The 5496-nt window shown below is 37.6% G+C and overlaps 1 non-coding gene across 1 annotated transcript; it reads right to left on the bottom strand.

Annotated features, from left to right (window-relative positions):
• Positions 1 to 5174: 5174 nt before the first annotated feature.
• LOC111727086 lies at positions 5175 to 5277 on the bottom strand. Its single transcript, XR_002774718.1, has one exon. It is a non-coding gene; the product is annotated as a U6 spliceosomal RNA (small nuclear RNA).
• Positions 5278 to 5496: the final 219 nt, after the last annotated feature.

The following is a 5496-nucleotide window of genomic DNA, read 5'->3' as shown; positions in this document are numbered from 1 at the left end:
TGGCTACACTATTGAGTAAATAGAATTAGGAGGAAATATAAATTTTAACTTATGACATTATAAAATGTTCTTAACCACAAATATCAATCCAAATTTCTCTTTGATATATATATATATATTTCATTGTTTGGGATTCATTGAGGGTAGAAAGAATTAGGTCTTACTGATTGCATTTGCTAGGTAAAGTCCCTCTTTTAATTATGTCCTGCCCTAAGAGGCATGCTATACAACATGACCCTCATCCCCATCCCTCATCTTCTCTCCCCACTCCCTCATTCTCCTACTGCCCACCTTGTATTAGATCATCTACTGCCTTTGTATTAGAATTGAGTGCATTGAATTCTTGCTTCTCCATTTTTATGATGCTTTATTAAGAAGAATATATTCCAACTCAATCCAGGTTAATACAAAAGATGTAAATTCCCCATCTTTTTAATGGCTGAATAGTATTCCACAAGATACATATACTACAGCTTGTTAAACTATTCCTGGATTGGTGGGCATTTAGGTTGTTTCCACACTTTAGCATTTGTAAATTAAGCTGTGTTAAACAGTCTCGGGCAAATGTCCTTAAGATAAAAGAATTTTTTTCTTCTGGGTAGACCCCAAGTAATGGGATTGTAGGATCAAATGGAAGGTCTAATTTGAGTTCTTTGAGGATTCTCCATATGTTCTTTCCAAAAAGGTTGTATTAGTTTGCAGTTCCACCAGCAATGTAAAAGTGTTCCCTTCTCTCCACATCCATGCCAGCATCTGTAACTTTAAGACTTTGTGATGTGGGCTATTTTCACTGGAGTTAGGTGATATCTCAGCATGGTTTTGATTTGCATGTCTCTGATGATTAGGGTAGATGAACATTTTTCATATGTTTGCTAATCATTTGTCTGTCTTCCTTAGAGAAGTTTCTATTCATGTCTTTTGCCCAGTGATCTATGGGATTGTGTTGGGCCTTTTTTGTTGATTAATTTGAGTTCTCTGTAGATCCTAGTTATCAAGCTTTTGTCTGATTCATAATATGCAAATATCTTTTCCCATTCTGAAGGATGTCTATTTGCTTTGATTGTTGTCTCCTTAGTAGTACAGAACATTTTTAGTTTAATTAAGTCACATTTGTTTATTCTTTTTGTATTCTAAGGAAAAAGATTTAACATAAAACCTGAATATTCACATAATTATAAATGATAAAATTTATGAAATATCTTTTTGAGGAGTTCTGCTGTTCCATCTTTTCTATTTTGACTTATCCCACCAATTTATCCCACACTTTTTTTATGGCTTTCCCCTGCCTTGACAAGCTTCATTTACAGATTCCCATCTCCCAAGTGATATAGAAAGTTTTCCCCTATATAAGCTTAGATGGTTATTATTAATTGTCATTTTTTTAAGACTAGTGAGTGCAGTAGTGAGAAGGAAGGAAATAGTAACAAGGCAGTCTAACTGACTGAACAATGATTGAAATAACTTGTTACCTTCAGAGTAGTCTATTTTTAAAAAATTTCACCAACATCTAGGTAGTTGCCTGGAAACTTCTTTGCCCACTTCCCAAAGTATGTTGGTTAGCTGTCCATCCTTCTTGTTAGAGCTAATCTATTTTCTGCTTTTAATCAGTTTTTGGATGTGTGTGTTGGTGGGAGGAAAGAATATTATCTGTAAATTTGTTTGTTGTCATCCTATGTTGCTAAAATATATTCTCCAGTAATTCTTTCAAATGGGGGATGCAAGAAATAGACTTCCTAAATTCTTTGATATCAAGAAATGTCTTGGCTGGATATAGAATTCTAGGTTTAAAGCTTTTATCCTGCAGGACTTTTATGACAGCACTCCACTTACTTCTAGCATCCAGGATATCCAGTGATAAATCTGATGTCAGTCTGATTCTTGTTCCTCAGTTGGTTATTTCTTTTCTCTCTCTGAAAGCCCTTAAGATTTCTCTTTATCACTAGAATTGCAAAATTTTGTCAAGATATATCTAGGAGGGGGTGGTGCCCGTGGCTCAAAGGAGTAGGGCACCGGCCCCATATACCAGAGGTGGCAGGTTCAAACCCAGCACTGGCCAAAAAAAAAAAGATATGTCTAGGAGGGAGTTTCCTCCTATCAATCTTATTGGATATTCAGTAAGCACTGACAATCTCAACAGTCGACTTTTTCTTTAACTCAGGAAAGGTTTTATCAATTATTTCCTTAATTATGTCCTCTGTGCCATTCTCATTGTTATTCTTTTTTGGAATTCCTGTCAAATGAATGTTAGAGCTTCTGAATCTATCCTCTATATCTCTTAATCTTTCTTTACTTATTATCTGTTTGGTAATTTTTACGATATCCTAAGAGAACAATTTGATCTTCTAGATTGTTAAATCTTTCTTCAAGTATGTCCATCCCACTACTCAGATCATCTATTGAATTTATAAAATTTGAGACTTCTGGATGATAATTTTTAATATTTCCCTATTCTCTCATATCTCTCTGATGCTATTAATCACATTTCTTCTAAAGTTTTCTTCTGCTTCCTGTATTAAGTCTACCTTTCATAATAGAAAAGAAAAGAAAATTATAAATCTCATTCTCTGTTTTCCTAAACTTTTAGTGACTCCTGTCATGGTACTCAAATTTGCACATGAATGCTTCTTATGGGTTTTGTCTATTAGCTGGTGTTTCACCAACTTTTCCTTCTTAGATTCCCAAACCAAACAACTAGAGGAAATTTGTTTAAGTCCTCTTGAGTCTCCCTTTTTTCCAGCCTGGATGGTAGTCACTATCTTTCCTATCTCAGAGACTTTCCCTCCCTCTTCTTCTTCAACTGGCTCAGAATCCTTCTCCACATCAATAAAAACAATATCCACATAATTACCTGCTATTTTTTCAACTCCACACTTTACATCTACCACAGTGATACCCTGAAAAGGTGAGTCCTGGTCCTCACATAACAGTGCAGTCTCATCCTCTTCCAAACCTGAGGCCTTTTCTCCATCCTCTTCCTCCTTCATTCCTGAGGCCTCTTTATCCTCCTCCTCCTCTTCCTTTCTCCAGCCCTGAGGCCTATTCTCCCCACTCCCTCTCCTCTAATTCTGAGACCTATTCCCCCCTCAACTTCTCCAACCCCAAGGCCTCTTCTCTCTCCTCTTCCTCCATTCCTGACACCTTTTCATCCTCCTCTAGTTCTGAAGACTCTTCATCCTTAAACAGGCCAGTTTCTTTTTCCTTCTACTCTAAAGAGTCCTTCTCCAGAGTCTCTAAGTTTTTCACATCCTCTGGCTTAGCAGTTTTTACCTCTTTACTCAATAGAAACCTCAAGCCATCTCTGGTTGCTTGTCCAGCTAGTCTATTAGAGTTTTATCCACTTTTTCTTGAATCCTGTATATTCTTCCTCTTTGATTTTTTTTTTATTTTGTGGGAGTGCCTCTTTTAGTAATTCTTTCATAGAAGATTTTTGACTAACAAATTTGCTAAGGCTTTGAAGGTCTGAAAACTTTTTTATTCCACCATCACATGTAAATGCCAATTTAACTTGGCATAGTAATTTTGGGTCATAATCATTTTCTCTCAGAATACTGAAGACATTACTCCACTGCTTACTAGTATACAGTATTGCTGATAAAAAGTCTTTTGCCTCTTTAAATGCCTGGGTTAGCTCAAGATCTTTGTCATCAAACTGTAACATTCTTCCTTCTCCATGGTTTAATCTGTTCTTGAAACGTCCTACTCAATTTTGGAACTCCCTGAACATCTCCTTCAATTCTTGACACTCACTTATATCTTTTCTAACTTCATCCAGGTCCTTTAAGAACTTATCTTGCATTTCCTTATTTAGTTATAATACTTTTTGGAATCCTTTTTCCAAAAACTTTCTATTCTCTTCAGCCTACTTGCCGTCCATAATCTGAATTCCATGTCTGTCATTTTCACAATTTCTTTGTAGCTGGAATCTTCTGTAGTAGCTCCATTGTGATCCTGTGGAGGAGTTGTTTTGTTCTGGTCCTTCATATAGCCAGAGACTTTTTGCTGGTTTTTCCTCATGTGTGATTTATTCTTTATTTTCTCCCCCTATTCCTACTCTCTGTTCTTTTATCCTCTCTTCCCTTCCCTTTGTTCTTCTTTAGCACAGAGCTTTGGGGTTAAAGTAAGGTGACCAGATGTCCTGCTTTTGGTGGGACAGTCTTGATTTTTAACAATTTGTCCCATGTCCTGTGGCATTTTTAAAAAGTCCCAATTTTTGGAAAGAATGAACAACAATCTAGGGAAGGGCAGGACAACAGGAAGGGAATATACAGTTTTTGGTGACTGAAAAGGTTAATGTAACTCCATTTGGGAATGAAGAGGTTAATGTAACTTCATTTAGAAATGAAAAGGCTAATGTAAACTCCCTACTCCCCTCCTGGGCAAGGTTGCCCAGGTGGACTGACGCCCTACTCCTTTGAGCTGCCCTATACATAATTTTTTTAATGTATTATATTTGTAAATTGTACTTATTTGTGTTCTATGAAAATTTTTGCTCAATATAACCGAATTTCTAATCAAGAACACACCCCTCCTCCACCCCACCCCTGCTCCACCATCGCCCCATGCCCAATCAATGGTGTCCTCCTTTACTAATGTTAAAATCTGATCACCTTAGGTTAAAGTGACCTATTACCTGTATGTAGTCTTAGGTATCCAAAAGAGTTTAAAAAGAAATTAGTGAAAACACCAGGTGGCGCTCCAGTATCAGCAGAGACAGGTGCTCTGTCCCCTGATGGCCCCTATCTGGATTCTGGATTGTGATAGGTGCAATCTTCCTGCCCCTGTTCTTGAAGATAGGCTGGTAGTGCCACAGGCTTGGAGGGTACCCTGGACATTCAAGGACATGGCAACATAGTTCTGGGACCAATTAGAGAGTTATTTCTTGAGCAGGGATTAAAAAGGGACTTGGAGATTCAAAGTATGATCTTGGGGAGGATGAAACATCCCAGCCTAGTTCGTGGATCTGCAGAGCAGTCCAGAGATGGCTGCCCAAGCTCAGAAAGTGAGCAGGGCCTGACACAGGCTTGTGTCTTGCTGAATTGGGGTAGTAGGCACCATTGTACTCTACTGGAAGCCATAGAACAAAAAAACTGGTGGTCTTAGCTACTCAGGAGGACAAGACAGGAAAGAAGATGAACCTAGATGTTTGAGGTTGCAGTGAGATGTGATGACACTAAAAAAATATGGAATTCTTCATGCATTTGTCTGTTATCCTTATGCAGGGGCCATGCTAATCTTCACTGTATCATTCCAATTTTACTATATCTGCTGCGGAAGCAAACACCACATTTTTTTATTTGTGTTGTTGTTGCCATTGCCATGGAAGTCTTCTTCATAAAATCTTTCTAAAGGCCGATGTCTTCAAGTGTTTTGCCCACACTTTCTTTGAGAATTTTTATTGTTTCATGACTTACATGGAAATCTTTTATCCATCTTGAATCAATTTTTGTAAGTGGTAAAAGGTGCAGGTCCAGTTTCAGCCTTTTACACGTGGTTATC

The sequence above is a fragment of the Otolemur garnettii genome, unplaced genomic scaffold, assembly GCF_000181295.1.
Source record: "Otolemur garnettii isolate 467f Iridium unplaced genomic scaffold, OtoGar3 scaffold00093, whole genome shotgun sequence".
NCBI lineage: Eukaryota > Metazoa > Chordata > Mammalia > Primates > Galagidae > Otolemur > Otolemur garnettii.
The sequence above is the reverse complement of the archived record's forward strand: the minus strand, read 5'-3'. Positions and strand labels throughout refer to the sequence as shown.